Source organism: Aulonocara sp. 'chitande type north' Nkhata Bay, linkage group LG16 (assembly GCF_057382095.1).
Source record: "Aulonocara sp. 'chitande type north' Nkhata Bay isolate Kocher_YH1m ecotype deep benthic linkage group LG16, A_spYH_male_GT1.1, whole genome shotgun sequence".
In the NCBI taxonomy this organism is placed as follows: Eukaryota; Metazoa; Chordata; class Actinopteri; order Cichliformes; family Cichlidae; genus Aulonocara; species Aulonocara sp. 'chitande type north' Nkhata Bay.
Window position 1 is genome coordinate 2925798 of NC_141359.1, and position 21395 is coordinate 2947192.

Genomic DNA, 21395 nt, shown 5'->3' on the forward strand with positions numbered 1-21395 from the left:
TGTTCGGGCAGACAGGGACAGCATCGCTAGCGGTAAGCGTAAAGGAGGTGGGCTTGCTGTTTTAGTTAACAACCGGTGGTGTAACCCTGCCAACATAACAATCAAAGAAAGGATTTGTTGCCCGGACACTGAACTGTGTGCTGTTGGACTCAGGCCGTATTATTTACCCAGGGAATTCTCTCACGTCATCTTGGTGGCTGTCTATGTTCCCCCCTCTGCTAACCCCACAGCTGCATGTGACACTATCCACTCTGCCATAGCTCGGCTACAGACTCAGCACCCGAGTGCCTTTATTGTGATCTCGGGTGACTTCAACCATGTATCACTGGACAATACACTACCAACATTCAAACAATATGTGGACTGTCCCACCAGGGGAGAGAAAACTTTAGACTTACTGTATGCTAACGTCAAGGATGCATACAGCTCCTCCTCCCTCCCCCCACTTGGTAGGTCAAATCATAACCTGATTCACCTCACCCCCCGCTATGTGCCAATTGTGAGGAGGGAACCTGTGACCACCAGGACTGTTAGGAGGTGGTCAGAGGAGGCAATAGCTGAACTACAGGGCTGTTTCGAGGTGACCGACTGGGAAACACTCTGTGAGCCTCACGCCGAGGACATCAATGGGCTTACTGAGTGTATCACAGGCTACATAACTTTCTGCACCGACTCCATTGTTCCAGCTCAGACTGTTCATTGTTACCCAAATAACAAGCCGTGGGTGACTAAGGACATCAAAGCCCTCCTCAACAACAAGAAGAGGGCTTTCAGAGGGGGCAACAAAGAGGAGGTGAGGAAGGTCCAGGTGTTACTAAAGGACAAGATCAGAGAGGCTAAGGACAATTACAGGAGGAAGCTGGAGTGGAAACTCCAGCAGAACAGCATGAGAGAGGTGTGGAGGGGCATGAAGACCATCACTGGATTCAGGCCAACCAACAGCAGGGGAGCTGAGGGAGGTGAGAATAGAGCCGACGAGTTGAATCTGTTTTTCAATAGATTCGACACCACAGTGTCTGCTCCCACCCCCACAACCTCACCTGCAGTCAGCCTGGAATCCAGAGCCACACCACTGTGCCAGCCTCTCTCTTCACATGTTGCCTCCTGTGAGATTCCTGACACCCCTCCCCCACCCATCACCTTCACTCAATACCAGGTTGAGATGCAAATGAGGAGACTTCACTCAGGCAAGTCTGCTGGACCAGACGGAGTGAGTCCCCTTGTCCTCAAGACCTGTGCCCCCCAGCTGTGTGGAGTCTTTCATAAACTGTTTATGCTGAGTCTGAGTCTGCAGAGGGTCCCGGTGATGTGGAAGACATCATGCCTCGTCCCTGTACCAAAGACGCCTCGTCCCAGTGGCCCCCAGGATTACAGGCCCGTGGCACTGACCTCCCACATCATGAAGACCCTGGAAAGGCTCATCCTGGACCAGCTGCGACCCATAGTAAGACCACATCTGGATCCCCTTCAGTTCGCTTATCAGCCTCGTCTCGGAACAGAGGACGTCATCATCTACCTGCTCAATCGTGTCTACACCCATCTGGACCAGCCGGCGAGCACTGTGAGGGTCATGTTTTTTGACTTTTCCAGTGCTTTCAACACCATCAGGCCGACCCTCCTGGGTGATAAGTTAGCAGCGATGCAGGTGGATGCTTCTCTGGTGTCCTGGATTGTTGATTACCTGACAGGAAGACCACAATATGTACGTCTCCCACAGTGTGTGTCTGACAAGGTGATTAGCAACACAGGGGCACCACAGGGGACTGTCCTCTCCCCCTTCCTCTTCACCCTCTACACCACAGACTTCAGCCACTGCACAGAGACCTGCCATCTTCAGAAGTTTTCTGATGACTCTGCGGTGGTTGGATGCATCAGCAGGGATGATGAGACAGAGTACCGGGCTGTGGTCGACTCCTTTGTCACGTGGTGTGAGCAGAATCATCTGCAGCTCAACGTGGCAAAGACCAAGGAACTGATCGTGGACTTCAGGAAGACCAGGAAACACTTGACCCCTGTTTCAATCCAGGGGGTCAGTGTTGACATTGTGGAGGACTATAAATACCTTGGAGTACACATTGACAATAAACTGGACTGGGCTAAAAACACCACAGCACTTTACAGGAAGGGCCAGAGTCGTCTCTATTTTTTGAGGCGACTGAGGTCCTTCAACATCTGCCAGAAAATGCTGAGGATTTTCTATGAGTCTGTTGTGGCCAGTGCGATCCTCTATGCTGTTGCATGCTGGGGGAGCAGGCTGAGGGTCGCAGATGCCAACAGACTTAGTAAACTGATCCGTAAGGCCAGCAATGTTGTGGGGATGGAGCTGGACTCCCTCAAGGTGGTGTCGGAGAGGCGGATGCTGTCCAAGATAAAGACAATGTTGGATAACACCTCCCACCCACTCCATGACATGTTGGTCAGTCACAGGAGCTCGTTCAGTGAGAGACTGAGATTACCGAAAAGCACCACTGAACGACACAGGAAATCATTCCTGCCTGTGGCCATCTCCCTGTACAACGCATCCACTTAACACACTGTTTGCTGCTTACAGCTACACATGTTTCTTTTCCAAATATTTATTTATAAGTGACTTATGTATGTATGTATGTATATATATGTATATATTGTACTATTCTTAGTTAGCGTATTGTCTGTCTTGTCTTAATGTTGGTTTAAAATGGAGCACTGTAACAAAAAATAATTTCCCCCAGGGATCAATAAAGTATTCTGATTCTGATTCTGATTCTGATTCTTTAAAGACAAAATCAGGGAGTGTAGCTAGCTCTCAAACTGAGAATGATGTTACAGATAAAATGGAGTTAGGAAGCTGATAGTGATACGGAAGAAGAGGATGAAGGTGAAGAGGAAGGCTGGACTGAAGATAGTCTGACCAGTTCAACCTATAGAGCCTCCGTTAAACAGCAGAAGAAAGGTTACAGGGTGCGAAAAGTTAAACACTTTCTCAGGGTCACAAAAATACGAAAAATGTGAAAATAGAGGATTTTTTCCAGACAAGAAGTGGCTTCTGTTGCATGTGAGATCACAGTTGAGCAATAAAGGAAAGGATTATACGGACAAAGAAGTCTACAGACTGAGAAAGATAGTTGCAAAACTTAAGCTGGAGTTTAATAATGATGAGGAGTACGATGGTAAATGGCCTGTAGCGTTTTACTAGTCCCTAAGGACCCCAAAGCGCTTTACATATCCAGTCATCCACCCATTCACACACAGGTGATGGCAGCTACATTGTAGCCACAGCCACCCTGGGGCGCACTGACAGAGGCGAGGCTGCCGGACACTGGCGCCACCGGGCCCTCTGACCACCACCAGTAGGCAACGGGTGAAGTGTCTTGCCCAAGGACACAACGACCGAGACTGTCCAAGCCGGGGCTCGAACCGGCAACCTTCCGATTACAAGGCGAACTCCCAACTCTTGAGCCACGATCACCCATATGGCATCTAAGGTTTTGTGTTTTGTGTATCCTTGTATCTTTGGTGATGAGTAACTTCAGAGTTTCTACTTTAAACCTGAATGGAGCCAGAGATATGAGGAACAGAGTCAGTGTGTATGAGTTAATGAAATTAAAGCACATGAATCAGAATCAGAATCAGAATCAGAATGGGTTTATTGCCAGATGTTGAGGTTTACAACATTAGGAAATTGCTGCGGTGCTTCAGTGCAGACAATAAGAATTAAAGTGCTATGTAGAAAGAAAGATATGTGCATGAGATATACATGAGATATATACATGAGAATAAGAATTTTGAGTGCTACGTAGAAAGATATATACATGAGTGCAGGTGGTGATCAGTGCCAAACATGAAATGATGCAGTGACACAGCGTAGGGTCATGTGTTAGTGGCGGGGACAGTCATGTGGTTATTGTTCATGTGTCCAACAGCAGAGGGGAAGAAACTGTTCTTGTGGCGAGAGGTTCTGGTGCGAATGGACCGGAGCCTCCTGCCTGAGGGGAGCAGGTCAAACAGACTGTGTCCAGGGTGAGAAGGGTCAGCTGAGATCCGAGCTGCACGCCGCAGTGTCCTGGAGGTGTACAGGTCCTGCAGAGATGGGAGTCTGCAGCCAATCACCTTCTCAGCAGAGCGCACAACACGCTGCAGTCTCTGTTTGTCCCTGATAGTGGCTCCAGCGTACCACACGGTGATGGAGGAGGTGAGGATGGACTCGATGATTGCAGTGTAGAATTGCATCATCGTCCGTGTTGGCAGGTTGAATTTCTTCAGCTGCCTCAGGAAGTACATCCTCTGCTGGGCTTTCTTGATGACGGAGGTGATGGTGGGCTCCCACTTCAGGTCCTGGGTGATGGTGGTACCCAGGAAGCGGAATGAGTCCACAGAGGTGATGGGGGTGTCAGTCAGGATGATGGGGGGGAGTGGGGCTGTGTGCTTCCTGAAGTCCACAATAATCTCCACTGTCTTCTGGGCATTCAGCACCAGGTTGTTGTGGCTGCACCAAGACACCAGACGTTCAACCTCCCTCCTGTAGGCAGACTCGTCCCCGTCCGAGATGAGCCCAATGACGGTGGTGTCATCTGCGAACTTGATTAGCTTGACAGACTGGTGGGTGGAGGTGCAGCAGTTGGTGTACAGGGAGAAGAGCAGAGGAGAAAGAACACAGCCCTGAGGGGAGCCGGTGCTGATGGTCCGGGAGTCCGAGACATTCTTTCCCAGCCTCACGTGCTGCTTCCTGTCCGTCAGGAAGTCAGTGATCCACCGGCAGATGGGATCAGGCACATTCATCTGGGAAAGCTTGCCTCGGAGATGGTCTGGAAGGATGGTGTTGAAGGCAGAGCTGAAGTCCACAAACAGGATCCTGGCGTAGGTTCCTGGGGAGTCCAGATGCTGCAGGATGAAGTGTAGGGCCATGTTGATGGCGTCGTCTACAGACCTGTTGGCTCTATATGCAAACTGCAGGGGGTCCAGGAGGGGGGCCGTGAGGGTCTTGAGATGGGAGAGAACTAGGTGCTCAAATGACTTCATGACCACAGATGTCAGAGCCACGGGTCTGTAGTCATTTAGTCCAGTGATCCTAGGTTTCTTGGGGACAGGGATTATGGTAGAGGACTTGAAGCAGGCAGGCACATGACATGCCTGCAGTGAGGAGTTGAAGATGCCAGAAAACACTGGGGCCAGCTCGTTTGCACAGTGTCTGAGGGTGGCAGGAGACACGCCGTCTGGGCCGGGAGCTTTCCGAGCATTCAGGTACTTAAACTGCTTCCTCACATCTGCTTCATGAATATGAAGAGTTGTGGTCGGAGGAGGTGGTGTGAAATCCTCTTTTGTGTGGGGTGAGGGGGCGGGTGTTGCAGGTGAACAGTTTGAAGGTGGTGATGGCTCTATGGAGGGGGGAGAGGTGGGGGAATGAGTGTCCAAAGTGCCTCTATTGTTGGGGTCGTTGGAGGTGTGAAGGCTGCCTGATGGCTCGTCAAAACGGCAGTAGAAGTCGTTGAGGGTGTTGGCTAAGAGCAAGTCATCAGTGGAGTGGGGGGTTTTAGGCTTGTAGTTTGTAATATTCCTAAAACCTTTCCACACAGAGGCCGAGTCATTCTCTGAGATCTGCTGCTGCATCTTCTCAGAGTGCTGATGTTTGGCAATGTCCACTTCTTTAGTGAACCTGTACTTGGCCTCTCTGTAGCAGTCCCTGTCACCGCTTCTGAACGCCTTACTCTTTTCCAGCCACAGCTTTTTGAGTTTAGGAGTAAACCAGGGTTTGTCATTGTTATAACTCACCCTGGTGCGTGATGGCACAATGCTGTCCTCACAGAAGTGGATATAGGAGGTGACAGTGTCCGTAAACTCGTCCAAGCTGTTAGAAGCAGCCTTCATTGTGTCCCAGTCTGTAGTCTCCAAACACGTGCGAAGCTCCTCCACAGCCTCGTTGCTCCACAGTTTTTTGGTCCTCACGACAGGTTTGGAGAGCTTCAGCCTCTGTCTGTACGCGGGGATTAGGTGGATCATGACGTGGTCAGAAAGTCCGAGTGAAGCGCGCGGCACCGCGCGATAGGCCCCGCTGATCGTGCTGTAGCAGTGGTCCAATGTCCTCTCCTCTCTGGTCGGGCATTTAACATACTGCTTGTATTTCAGAAGCTCATGGCTCAGATTGGCTTTGTTAAAGTCCCCAAGAGCAATGATGAGAGAGTCCGGGTATGTCCGCTCCATGTGGAGAATCTGCTCTGCGAGTGCGCACTGAGCTGCTTGCGCATCCGCGTCTGGCGGGATGTAAACAGCGGCCAGGATGAATGAAGCAAACTCCCGCGGAGAATAAAACGGTTTGCAGTGAATAAAAAGATATTCCAGAGAGGGAGAGCAGTGCTGAGCAATCACTGTTACATCTGTGCACCAGCCACTATTGATGTAGAAGCAGACACCTCCACCTTTGGTTTTACCGGAGAGAGCGGCCTGCCAGTCCGCGCGCAGCAGATGAAAGCCCTCCAGCTTGAGCGCACAGTCCGGGATGTCCTCACTGAGCCACGACTCCGTAAAACATAAGACACAGGAGGAGGCAAAGTCTCTGTTCATGCTTCTCATCAGGGCCAGTTCGTCTATCTTATTCCAGAGTGAGCGTACATTAGAAAGGAAGATCCCAGGAAGAGCAGTTCGCAGTCCGCGTCTCCTCAAACGCACGAGTACGCCGGCTCGCTTACCTCTCTTTCGACGTCTCACTTTCCTGATCAGAGTCAGCAGTAAATCTGCCGCAGATGCGACAAATATTGGAAATAAATCCACAGGCGTTGTAGTCCTGCAGTTAAGGAGCTCTTCTCTGGTGTAAGAATATCCAGAGGAGTGCCCAGACACAGAAGAAATGCACAAAAACAAGACAAAAGTAACGCACTGAAGCACCAGGGCATCCATACGCGGCGCCATCTTGGATTCAAAACACATTTGTGAATGTATTAATGGTCCAAGAAATGCACAGCGACTGTTTAAATGAGACAGACTGGAAGAGGGATTGGGACGGAGAAGTGATTTTGAGTCATTTAAATAGAGCCAGTGGTGGAGTGGCTGCTTTTTTCAAAAGACTTTCTACCAGAGTCCGATGATTTTCAGGAGGTGGTAAAGGGCAGGCTGATGGTGGTGAAGGCAAAGTATGTTCCACGATTATGTTTGTGAATGTGTATGCTCCAAATACGAGGCCAGAGAGTTCTGTTTTTACAAAAGCTTGAGGATGTCTTACGCAAGTGTGATCCAGAAGAGTTTCTTTTTGTGGCGGGAGACTTTAACTGTACAGAAAATGATGAATTCATTTAGAACCCAGACATTTCTAAAGCGTTTGACAGAAGCACAGTCTGTAGTTGATGTTTGGGGGAAATGCAAAATAAAACACACAATTTACATGGGTTAGGTGTAGAGGAAAATGTTTGACTGCAGCTAGATTAGACAGGACATACTGTTTTAGACATCATTTTGGAATTTTTAAAGAGTGTAACATACATCTTGTTTCTTTCTCTGATCATGCTCTGGTTTCTTGTAATGCTTTTGTTGCAAATCTTAAACACAAGTCTGCTTACTGTCATTTTAACACTGCTTTGTTACTAGATGCAAATTTCAAGACAGCGTTTAGTTTTTCTGGAGAGTGTTTAAATCTAGGAAGATGATTTTATGTGTTTGCGGCAGTGGTGGGACCAGGGAAAAGCTGAAACCAAAGACTTTTGTCATCAGTGCACTTTCAATGTCTCTTCGGACTTGGCCAAATCTATGAGAGATCTGGAGACTGAAATAGTGGAGCTGCAAATTCCACAGGAAACCGAGGTTGTTTTGAGAACCTCAATTCTAAAAAAGCTTTGTTGGCTGACTTGCTGGGCTCTAGAGCACAGGGGGCACAGATTTCAAAACCTTTCTTTGATGGATGCTCCTACGAAGTTTTTCTTTTTGCTGGAAAAAAAAGAAAGGACAGAGCAAGTTCATACATGGTTTGAAATCATCTGCTGGGGATCTTTTGACAGCGGATGGTGACATCAGGCGGAGAGCAGCAGATTTTTACTCAGAGCTTTATCATTCTGAGTACTTAGAGACGAAGAGACTTTTAATGCCTTCTGCAGCGGTCTCCCCAGAATTTCTGAGGATTTCACCAAGGAGCTGGGGGAGCCTCTAACAGTGACTGAAATTAATACTGCCTTACAAAGCATGCAAGGAGGGAAGGCCCCTGGCATAGACGAACTTCCAGTCGAATTTGATAAAGCTTTCTGACCTTGGTATTGATGTCATGGAGGTTTTTGAAGAGAGCTTTGCTACAGGATCTTTACCTCAGAGCTGCAGGAGAATGGTTTTAACACTGTTACCTAAAAAAGGTGAGCTTCAGGATATTAAGAACTGGAGGCCTGTCTCTTTGTTATGCGCTGATTATAAAATACTGTTGAAAGTGCTGGCAAACAGACTGAAGAAGGTGATGGATCAGATTGTCCATCAAAGGTCTAGGCCAAGCAGGTCTATCGTCGATAATGTGTCACTAGTCAGAGATATTTTGGAGGTCTCCAGTTCATTGGGATGTGATATTGGTCTAATTTCTCTGGACCAAGAAAAGACTTTTGACAGAGTTGAGCACCGTTACCTCTGCAGTGTGTTGGAAAGGTTTGGTCTCGGCACTGACTTAAGATTATGGTGTTGTACAAGGACATTGAAAGTGTACTGAAAACAACGATTGTTTGTGTAAACCTTTTAAAGTAACCAGAGGTATCAGGCTGTCTGGTATGTTATATGCTCTGTCTATTGAACCAGTGTTAAATAGGGTTAGGTGTTCTATTGCTGGGATGACTTGTAGGTTTTAACGCGTCTTTTAACCTATCTGCATATGCTGATGTTGTTTTTGTTAGAAGTCCAGACTAAGAGTGAGGCTCTTGCAGTAGGAGATTGGCTGGATTGGCTGGACTCTTGTAACTTCCAGGTGGTTTGAAGTATTTGGGTGTGTACTTGGGGAAGATGATACAGTAAACAAGAACTGGGAAAAGGTGTTGGGGACAGTTAAGGGGAAATTAGGGAACTTGATATGGTTATTACCCCAGACGTCATATAGAGGGGGGGTGGGGGGGGGGGGGGGTGCTGATTATAAACAACTTAGTTGCTTCTGTATTCTAATAATAATACATTTTATTTAAAAATAGCTCCTTTCAAAGCACCCAAGGACACTGTACAGCAAATAAAAACACAAAAACTGGAAATATACATATAAGAATAACAGACAAAAGTTAGGAGCATACAGAGGTTTAAACATAAGCAATTTTAAACAGATGAGTTTTGAGGGTGGACTTAAAAAGAGGGAATGAACTAATATTTCTGAGGTCAGGGGGTAAGGAATACCAGAGTCGAAGGGCAGAGCAACTAAAAGCCCCGCCCTCCATTGTAATCAGACGAGCGGAAGGAAGAGAGAGAGAAAGAGAAGATGAAGATATGAGGCACCGGGATGGGAAGTTCATCTGTACTAAATTGGAGAGGTATGGTGGAGAGAGAGAATGAATAGCCTTAAATGTATAAAGGATTATTTTAAAATGGATGCGAAATTTAACCAGGAGCCAGTGAAGCTGCTTCAGGATTGGGGAGATGTGGTGGGTAGAGGAAGTCCTAGTAATAATACGGGCAGCAGAATTCTGGACATGTTGGAGCTTGTTAATAGATTTTTGTGTAAGGCCAAATAATAGTGAGTTACAGTAATCAATTCGAGAGATAACAAGATTATGGACGAGAATGGCAGTGTCATGAGGAGTGAGGAAAGAGCGGAGGCGATTGATATTACGGAGTTGGAAATATGCTGCACGTGTGACATTATTGACATGTGAATTAAAGGATAATGTGCTATCGAGAATGACACCCAAGCTTTTCACGGAGGGAGAGATAGAGACCAGCGAATTATTGATAGTGAGAGAGAAATTGTTAATTCTGGATAGCAGTCGTTTAGTGCCGACCAGGAGAAGTTCTGATTTATTGCTGTTGAGTTTAAGAAAGTTGGAGGAGAACCAGGAATTGAGTTCAGCTAAGCAGAGGGTAAGGGAGGGTGGAGGAAGAGTAGAATCGGGTTTGGTAGAGAGGTAAAGCTGGGTGTCATCGGCATAGCAGTGGAACTGAATATTATATTTACGAAAAATGTGTCCGAGTGGAAGAAGGTAAATGATGAAAAGAAGGGGCCCAAGGACAGATCCCTGGGGCACCCCAGTAGATGGAGGAGAAGGCTGAGAAGTCAAGGATTTTAATTGAATGAACTGAGTGCGGTCAGAGAGGTATGATTTAAACCAGGCTAATGGAGTATGAGAGAGACCAATAGAAGCTAATCTGCTAAGGAGAATGGGATGAGAGATGGTGTCAAAGGCTGCACTCAGATCAAGAAGAATAAGGATGGAGAGGAGACCAGAATCAGCTGCCATAAGAAGGTCGTTTGTTATTTTTATAAGAGCAGTTTCGGTGCTATGCAGAGGACGGAAGCCAGACTGGAACTGTTCATAAAGGTTATTATCAGTTAGGTGTAGATGGACTTGTGAAGCAACTATTTTTTCAAGAATTTTTGAGAGGAATGGTAGATTGGAGACAGGACGGAAATTATTAAAGTTGTTTGGATCTAGACCTGTTTTTTTCAGGATTGGGTTAGAGCCTCTTATCCAAACATGTCTCATATCTTCAACAGCTTAAGTAAATTCATACTTAAATTATACTGCACAGTTTTCTCATCATTATAAGAATATTTACTGCATCAGTTTGTCTTCCATTTTATCTGAAACATACAAAGATCAAATCTTTTTTAGTTTATTTTGAGATATTGCCCTTAAATACAGCTAAAGCTTTCAGACAGTGAGCATTGTATATTAACCATAGAACCAAGTCCGCCAGAGCTTATATTATATTTTTACATGCTGTGGAGCCATTTTTGGGAGCATTGTCAATACAACCATTATAGCCCAAATTTTAATAACATGTCTGCATTAGGTGCATAGTAATTACATAAATTGCAACAAAGTGCAATAAACTACAAAAAAATTGAAAATCGTTTTTGTTTTTTTAACATATATTTCTAGTTAGAGAAATTTAAGAGGCTTATCCCGCAAAACTGTAAATACAAAAAAGTTGCACAAAATAGGTTCCCACCACAGGAAATTTATTTTGAGTGTCTTCATAGTTTTATTTTTGAAATACACCAATTTCTATATACTGCAGGAAAAACGAAAATAAATATTATAATGCAAATTTGCAAAAAAGCAGCATCAAAATAAACTATTTTCAGCAGTGCAATATGAGTCCTGAGCATCCCAGAAACGACACAGAAAGTCATAAAGTCAAACATAACTTTTAAAAACACCAGTATAGGCTTACAAGGCACTGATGGTAAAGAACTACATTTCCGCGACAATGACGTCACTTCCGGTTTCGGGAAGGTCATGGCGGACATGCGATAGTTTGCGCTGACGTCTATTCCAACGTAGGAAGTGTTACAAACAGCTGATCGGATCGGCAAAGCGTGTTTCTGGAATATTATGCTTTTGTTGCTGCAAGCTCTTTTTATGCAGTTTTTGCAAAGCTATATGTGGAAGGAAACTGTGACCGAGGACAAGCTGATGGCATAAGATGTAAGTACAACTCCTCCGGTTTCATATGCAAAAAAAATTATTGCGCTAGCTTACGTGGTTGCAGTGCTACCGGGATTTAAACATAGTTAGGGAAAACGGAGCGTGCCCACTCCGACCGGCTTCAAAGGGTTAATATCTGTATGTCAGACAGTCACAAGTTAGAAATTATATGAAATAAAAGTAAATACCTTGAATCTGAACTGAATTGTAATATTTGAGACAGAGTTAAATTCCACCGCTGAGCTTTTTTTTCCCCAAAAAAAACTTTTCAAAAAAGGTTTAAATGTCAGCACCTCCAAATCTGAGGCCATGGTTCTCAGCCGGAAAAGGGTGGAGTGCCCACTCCGGGTCGGGGATGAGTTCCTGCCCCAAGTGGAGGAGTTCAAGTATCTCGGGGTCTTGTTCGCGAGTGATGGGAGAAGGGAGCCAGAGATCGACAGACGGATTGGGGCTGCAGCTAGGGTTGCCAACTCCCTGAAAAATAAATAAGGGACACCTCGTGGCCAGGGCCGGGCAACCCAGTTGTCTTCACCCTTCCCAGTGTGGTGAATTTTCTAGCTCTTTTTTTGTGTGTGAAATTATTTTTTTTAACCATTTGACTTGAAGTTGATTTAAGTACATGCATATTCTATTCTTTGTGATATGAACACATGGGAAACAAATGATCATTTAGCCATTTATTTTTAGCTCAAAATGACAACATTAACACAGTAAAACAGGTCTCTTTCTTAAACAGAAGCCTGTCATGCTTAACTTTTGAGAATATAAGTAAATCTTTTTTTAAAAGAACTCTGTCCTGCTTAACTTAAAATTATATAAATTAATAGAAAACAATAGAACGAAAAATATTCTTGTAACTGTGCACATTTAGTGCATTTAGTACAATTGGCTTCAGTTGAGGTATTATTTCAGCTTTTCTAATGCTAATCAGCTGCTCCTGTTTGTAAACCCGCTTGTTCCCATGATTACGCATCATAACTCATCATCATTATTCATCTATGTATTACTTTTATGTATTAGTCATCTATTTGTTGTAATCATCTATCCTTGCAGTTGTTTATTACACAAAATAAGTTATATTATCACACTTCTGGCCACATAGCGCTGATATTCACTGCACATGCCCATATTAACTTTTTCCAGCCAGGTGTTTTCCTTTTCCCATTCTTCCCTTTCTCTGAGGGGAACAAATATTGCTGCTCTAATGCTGGGCTTATGCTGGGCTCACACTGTGCGATTTTTGGCCCATTTTGAGCCGATTTTTGAGTGATCGGACCGATTTTGGCCTTCATCGTGCGTCGTGTAGTATACGTGGGTTAACGAGAAGTGATTAACACCTCACGACCAGCTCCCGATCATCAATCGCTCATGAGGGTGTCACCACAGCCGCTCACACTGCTCATGCGCAAACACGTAAACGTCGGTGAAAAAGACGGCGCAGCGTGGCTGTGCAGCGTGTGATCTGGACACAAGCGATGGAGGCACAACTTGTAGAACTTTGGAAAGCTCATCCGAGCCTTTTCGATGTGGCATCACAAAATTATCACGACCACAACAACCGTGAAAATAGTTGGATTTACACTGCTGCTCAATCACAGCTGCCTGATCATGTTTTTCATTAGCAATTTAGCAAAGTTGATGGTGGTGGTGTGTCTGTGTGAGTGAAAGACTGAGAGAGCGAGCGACAGATTGTCTGTTATAACCTTCATTTTATGGAGGCACAGTGTGAGCACTCAGGTCGCATCAGAGCATCGGGCGGTATAGTGTGAGACCTGCATCGTGACCTACCAACTTCTAACCCTGCGAGTCAATCGTGCAGTTTGAGCAGGAGCTGAATAACGTGACTGAAAAAATCGCACAGTGTTTGCCCAGCTTTAGGTGTACTGTCGTCCGAGACTTGCACCGCAGTGTCGGCGTTTGTTTCCCTGTTGGCCATGCTTCTTGTTGTGGTCATCTGTTGTCTTCCGGTATTTTCTCCGCAAGCGACCTTTCCTCGACCAATGAGATGAGCGGTAATCTGAATTGTCATACTCGAATTGTCATAAGTGTGCTGTCAGCTCATTGGTCACAAAGCAGGAGAGGGGCTGGGAATTATGTTTTCAAACAAAGCGTTAATTCCATTAAAAGTTATAGGCCACTTTTGATTCTCACTGTATTACGGGACAAAGTGCGTCCCTTATTAGCTCAATACGGGACGTGTGCTTTTGTTTCGAAATACGGGACGATTCCGTATTTTAAGGGACGGTTGGCAACCCTAGCTGCAGCTGCAGTGATGCAGACGCTGCACCGGTCCGTCGTGGTGAAGAGGGAGCTGAGTGTAAAAGAGAAGCTCTCAATTTACCGGTCGATCTACATCCCTACCCTCACCTATGGCCACGAGCTGTGGGTAGTGACCGAAAGAACGAGATCGCGGATACAAGCGGCAGAAATGAGCTTCCTCCGAAGGGTGGCTGGCCTCTACCTTAGGGTGAGAAATTCAGCCATCCAGGAGCAGCTGCTGCTCCACATCGAAAGGAGCCAAATTCAAATTCAAATTCAAATTTTATTTGTCACGTACACAGTCATACACAGTACGATATGTAGTGAAATGCTTGGACAACTGCTCGTGACCTAAAGAGAACAAAAAAGGAAAAGGCTATGAATAAGATAGGAAATAAATATGAAAAATTAAAAAGGGTAAATTTAACTAGGAAGGAATAAAATATAAATTAAGGTTAAAAATGAAATAACTGTACAACACAAATTAGAATGAAGGGTAAATTTAACTGGGAAGAATAAGATAAAGATAAATATATAAATTAAAGTTGAAAATAAAATAACTGTACAACAAAATACACAATACACAATATAGAACTATATAAGAATGTATGAAGAAATCTAAATCTAAATAAACAGCAGCTGTACAAGTATTAACCGGAAATGAAGAATATAGTGACCAGTGTTGTGCAAAACCAAAGTCCAGAAAGTCCAGTGTGTGTGTAAGAACCATATGTGTGGGTCAGTACTGTGTGGTGGTGTGATTGAGAGACCGTATCGCCTGCGGGAAGAAGCTCCTCCTCAGTCTCTCTGTGTTGGTCTTCAGGGAGCGGAATCGCTTTCCTGACCTCAACAGAGAGAACAGTCTGTTGTTGGGATGGCTGAGGTCCTTCACGATCTTCCTGGCCTTGGTCCAGCACCGCCTGCTGTAGATTGAGTGCAGGTCAGGGAGCTCGGAGCGGATGGTGCGCTCAGCTGACCGCACAACCCTCTGTAGAGCTCGTCTGTCCTGCATGGTGCTGTTCCCGAACCAGGTTAAGATGTTTCCCGTCAGGATGCTCTCTATGGTGCACGAGTAAAAGTTCCTGAGCACCTTGGAGGGCAGTTGGAAGTCTCTCAAGCGTCTGAGGTGGTAGAGACGCTGTCGGGCCTTTTTCACCACGGTGTTGATGTGACAGGACCATGACAGGTCCTGCGTGATGTGAACTCCGAGGTATTTGAAGCTGTCCACTCTCTCCACTGGGCACTCGTTGATGACGGGGGTCTGGTAGTTCCTCTCCTGCTTAGTGCTGAAGTCCACTATCAGCTCCTTTGTCTTACTGACGTTTAGAAGGAGGTTGTTCCTCTGGCACCAGTTCTCCAGATTCCTAATCTCCTTCAGGTAGGCTCGTCTCGTTGTTATCAGAGATCACGCCCACCACGACGGTGTCGTCAGCAAACTTGATGATGGTGGTGGAGCTGGTAGTGGCCACACAGTCATATGTGTACAAAGAGTACAGCAGGGGGCTCAGAACACACCCCTGGGGGGCTCCAGTGCTGAGAGTGGTGGAGGCTGAGACATGTCCGCCCATCCTTACTGCCTGTGGTCTGCCAGTTAGGAAGTTGGAGATCCACTGACACATAGATGAGCTGAGTCCCAGATGCTCCAGCTTGGTGGTGAGTGTGGAGGGAATTATGGTGTTAAATGCAGAGCTGTAGTCTATGAAGAGCATTTTAACATAATTCCCCCTTCTAGTGTCCAAGTGAGTGAGTGATGTGTGGAGGAGATGAGAGATGGCATCGTCTGTGGAACGATTTGGATGGTAAGCGAACTGTAGTGGGTCCAGTGTGTCTGGTAGTGAAGAAATGATGAAGTCTCTGACCAGGCGTTCAAAGCACTTCATCACTACTGAGGTGAGGGCTACAGGGCGATAGTCATTGAGAGAAGCAGGGTGGGGTTTCTTCGGGACAGGAACAATGATGGACTCTTTGAAGCATGTGGGGATCACCGACTGAGATAAAGAGATGTTGAATATCTCAGTGAACACAGGAGCTAGCTGGTATGCGCAGTCTCTTAGGATACGACCTGGGATGCCGTCTGGTCCTGCTGCTTTCCTGGTGTTCACTCTCTTGAAGGCTCTCCTTACTTCATGCTCGGAGATGACGAGCACGTTTCCGGTGCTGGCAGTATCTTCCTGTCTACAGCCGTTAGCGCCGCTAACACTAGCATTGTTGGAGACCTTAGCTGCAGCCTCGAAGCGAGCATAGAAAGTGTTCAGCTCGTCTGCCAGAGTCACGGCCGCGTTCGTCATACCGGTTGTTGGTGCTTTATAGTCCGTTATTGTCCTTAGTCCCCGCCACAGGCTCCTAGAGTCACTCTGTTGGAGTTGTGACTCTAGTTTCCTCCCGTAGCGCTGCTTCGCCTCTTTCACCGCCCTCCGCACGTTATATGACGCGGCTTTGTACGGGTCCATGTCCCCCGTCATGAGTCCTGTGTTGTAGGCAGCGGTGCGGGATCTCAGAGCGTCGCGGATGGTTTTATCCACCCACGGCTTCTGGTTGGGAAACGTTGTGATAGTCTTTGTCTCCACGGTATCATCCGCTAGTTTCCCGATGAATCCCACAACCGCTTCCGTAAACACGTTGACGTCATCGTCGGAGCTGTTTCTGAACATGCCCCAGTCTGCGTCATCGAGTGCGTCCTGTAACGCGGCCACCGATTGATCTGTCCAGCGCGCGACCTTCCTCTGAACCGGAACTTCCTGTTTCAGCCTTTGTTTGTATTTTGGCATGAGGAAGATGGCGGCGTGATCAGATTTGCCAAACGGGGGGCGGGATTGTGCCTTGTAGCCGTCCTTGACCGTAGTGTAGCAGTGGTCCAGTGTCCTTTCACCCCTGGTGGGGCAGGTGATGTGTTGATAAAAGTTCGGCGCTGCGCGTTTGAGGTTGGCGCTATTAAAGTCCCCCGTCACAATAAGCGCAGCGTCCCGGTGTTGTGTCTGGTGCTGTGTGAGTGCCTCATGCAGCTCGCATAAGGCGGTGACCGTGTCCGCTTGTGGTGGAATATAAACGGCACTTACAATGACCGATGTAAATTCCCGAGGTAGATAAAAAGGACGACACATGATGGACAGTAGTTCCAGATTTGGTGTGCAGGAGCGTGTGAGAGGAACAACGTTCGCACTGTTGCACCAGTTGTTGTTCACCATTAAACACACGCCGCGCCAGCTGAGGTGGTTCGGGCATCTGACAAGGATGCCTCCTGGGCGCTTCCTGGGTGAGGTGTTCCAGGCATGTCCCACCGGGAGGAGGCCCCGGGGCAGACCCAGGACACGCTGGAGAGATTATATCGCTCGGCTGGCCTGGGAACGCCTTGGTATTCCCCCGGATAAGCTGGAGGAGGTGGCTCGGGAGAGGGAGGTCTGGGCCTCTTTGCTTAGGCTGCTGCCCCCGCGACCCGGCATCGGATCAAGCGGATGAAGATGGATGGATGGATGGATGGTTTAAATAGTAAACTATATATAATGTAAAATGTTGTCATGGTCCTGGGTCGGTCAGCCTCCGTGTCAGCATCCTCATCAGCTGCTTCGCCTGGTCCAGCCTCTGCTTCTGCTTCCGCCTCGTCTGGTCCAGCGTCCTCATCAGCTTCCGCCTCGTCTGGTCCAGCCTCCGCTTCGCCTGGGGCTGCAGGGGCCACGCAGCCTTCAGGTCCCCTACTACCACCTCCACATCGTCGGTCGTCTGCCAGGCCACTTGTTGGGCATCTCCGCCACCGTGGACGCCCTCCTGAACGCCGCCACTGCCTTCCGCGTGGCCGGCCTCCGGACTTGTTTCCACGCCGCTGTTGCCGTCCGCACGGTCGGCCCCCAGAACTGTTTCCACGCCGATGTTGCCGTCCGCACGGTCGGCCCCCAGAACTGTTTCCACTCCGCTGTTGCCGTCCGCACGGTCGGCCCACAGAACTGTTTCCACGCCGCTGTTGCCGTCCGCACGCTTCGGCCCCCAGAACTGTTTCCACGCCGCTGTTGCCGTCCGCACGGTCGGCCCCCAGAACTGTTTCCACGCCACTGCCTGCTGCGTGGCCGGCATCCGGACCTGCTCCGCTGCCATTCGCATGGTCGGCCTCCTGAACTTGACCATATGGGCCTTTTTGGACTCTGTCCCTCCGTCCTGGGCCCCCTCCGCCCGCCCTGGTCGGGTCCTTTTCTGTTTTGTTTTGGTCGGTTTTTTTGTTTCTGCTGGGCTGTCTGGAGCCAGCCCTTGAGGGGGGGTACTGTCATGGTCCTGGGTCGGTGACCCAGCGCTTTTAGTTCGTTATCATTTTCTAGATGATGATTGTTTAGGTTCTGTGTTATATTCGGTCTGCCTCTGAGTCTGCGTCTGTATCTGTCTGTCTATGGTGTCACCCCATCTGTTTGTGAATCTGTCTGTTTAGTTCAATGTCTTGTCTGGTTCCATGTGTCTGAGTTTCCTGTTTTATTGTGAAGGTCCGTGTCATATGTGAGTGTGATCAGTTTACGTTTCCCCTGTCCCGTCAGCCCAGATTCCTCCCAGCTGTGTTGCCCTCCTGTCTCTCATCCCCTGATTACTGGTGTGTGTATTTAAGCCCTGTGTGTTCTCCTGCCTGTTGCCGGTTCGTCTGTGTTCCTCCGTGTCAGTCTGTGTTACTCGGTGTCCTGCTCGTCTCTCTGCCTCTCATCCCTTTTTGTATCTTCTCAGGTTTGTCATTTAGCTTTCCCAGTTCAGGTCTTTAGTTTTGTCTTCCCTCTTGTCGGTTTTGCCTTCTCACCACTGTGTAAATAAATCATCACCAAGCGTTATCATCTACTGCCTGTGTTTTGGGTCCTTTTTCCCTTCAATACCACACGGCTCGTCTCAGCACCCGTGACAAATGTATTATATTTGTACTGTTACAATGAAATGAAACTAGTCTCATGAACTACTAGCTTACTAGCTAAAGGTAGGCTCATTTTTTGTTAAAGGCACTCAGTGTTCTCTCAGATATTCTCTTGATGTTCTCTTAGATACATCACATGTAGATGAAACAAAACAATTTTCCCAGAGAAAGTCAAAGAAATGACATAAAATTAAGATTTTCTGTATTTCTGTTGAACATGCACTACAGCTGTAGCTGCTGCCATCATGGTTGCTAGGCAACAGGGAATGTGCAATGTAGGCTAGCCCATCCAGTTTAACAAGCCTTGCACTTCCGGTCTTCCTGGACTTTGAAGGACCTGACATACGTAGACTGGGTAGGCTGGGTCCTTCGAAGGATGCAGCCCCTGAATGTGGACACAGCCTTGGAGAAGGGAAGACAGACGGACCCTGACAGTTCTTTACCCACGAGGAATTTCAACAGTGTTTGACATGACAACCACGTGTGACTTTCCTTGGCCTTCATGTCTCAATACTTCAATCAGGTCATATTAACTTACTCTGTGAGGTCTAAGTCGTCATTAAGATGGCCCAGACTCTATGTTAAGAAGAAAAGCAAAAAAGACACTTTGGAAAAACCTATTTTTAAAAATATATTTTCATAAAATTAAACATGGGACTATCATGGATGATGACTTAGAGCTCAGAGGGTTAATGAACACTGAAAACAGCCATTTTTTCAGTGTTCAAGAAATTTATTAAAGTGATCACAGCATCATCAACGCCCCTACAAGGCCTGTATGCAAATTGTAGTGGATCAGTCGTTGAGATTTGTTATAGCTGCACATGGCAGGTATAATTCCTTCCTAGGTAACATTTGATAACATCAGTGTCACTGCCCAAAAGTTGATTCTATTCATCTGGATGATTTCAGTGGGAGAAATGTTTCGTCATCATCCAAGTAACTTCTTCAGTCTCAGCTGACTGCAGGTTTACGCAATCACTGGCCTGTAGGTGTAAATAGACTGCAGAGTCCTGGCCTGACGAGGTGGCTCTTCTGTGCTGTGCCATCCGCTTCACCAGAGGTTGTTTGGTTTCCCCGATGTATAAATCCTGGCAATCCTCCTGCACTTAACAGCGTACACTATGTTACTCTGTTTGTGTCGGGGGACACGATCCTTTGTGGTGGACCAGTTTTTGGCGCAGCGTGTTTTGGGGTTTAAAAGCCACAGAGACCCGGTGTTTAGAAAAAATGTGTCTCAGCTGCTCCGATACTCCTGACACATATGGGATCACTGCAGGTTTTTGCTTAGGCAGCGGTTGTCCTTCTCTCCTGGATCGGCTGGAGCTTTCTTTAGGAGCCTTCCCAGCTTTGACAAAAGTCCAGCTGGGATAACCACATTTACTCAGAGCCTTCTTGATGTTCTTCTACTTCTCTGGCTGCTGTGTCTGTGGGGATGATGTTCGCTCTGTGTTGCAGCGTCCTGATGACGCCCAGTTTGTGCTCCAGTGGATGATGAGAGTCAAACCTTAGATACTGATCCGTATGTGTAGGTTTACCGTACACGTCAGCTTTTAAATGTCCCCAATTACTGATGGAAATCTCACAGTCTAAGAAGGCTAACTATGGGCAGAACTTTGTGCCATCAGAAACTGAATTTGAATAACTTACATTTGAATTTGAATTGCTCAACTTGAATGAAAGCTTCTAAAACTCAATTAGAATTAGCATAATTTGAAATCCAATGTATTGATTTGGAAATGATCATCTCTAAATTGAAACTGAATTTTATATTTTGAAAATTAATTAATTTGAAACTGTCCTTCTTTAATTTTAGCTATTGAATGCTTTCAGTTTCACTTCGCACCATTCAATTTCAGTGGTACAATTCAGTTTTTGGGGTCATACATCCGGGTCATTCGTGAAAGTAATCGAGTGCTGATTAACAGAACTATGTTGTGTCATGAACTGGCTGTGTGGAGGCAGAAGAGGACCCAAACGCAAAACTCATGGAGGCAGGAACTGAACTCAAAATCACTGCTTTTTTGCAGGTTTCACAAAGAAACAGAACTAAACTGGGAATGCTAACAGAAGACCGAGGGAACACAGAAAGACACACAGGTTCGGGGAGGAGACATTGACGACGCGACACTGACCTGAGGGAGACATGCACATAAATACACAGAGGGTTAACGAGGGAAGTGGGAGCACACGGGGAACACAGCTGACACAGATAATCATAACGAGACAGGGCAGGAGTGAACACAACATGACGCATACTGACGAGAGACTGTCAAAGTAAAACAGGAAGTACACGGAGGTTCAGACAGGAGGAGAGAGCACGGGGAGGACACGGGCATAACAGGCTGGGGAAAACATGGAATAAAACACAAGGAGAGACGAGGGCTCACAGATACACAGGGGCACACAGGAGGTAACCAAATAAGGAACATCTTAACTAAATAACCTAGGAACCAAGGCATAAATAGGGGACAAAATACAAAAACACACAAAAACTAAGAATACTGGGCCAACATGGCCCAGGACCATGACATGTTGTACCTGCGGAGTGTCACTGAGTGGACCTACGGCATCTTGAGCTGAGGCGGGGTACAGATTAAGCATTCAGAAGTCATTCATCTTGTTATTATCTGTTATGCTTATTGTAGCTGTTACCTAAAAACACTAATTTCGCGTAGTTTGCCCTGGGTTCAGCTTTG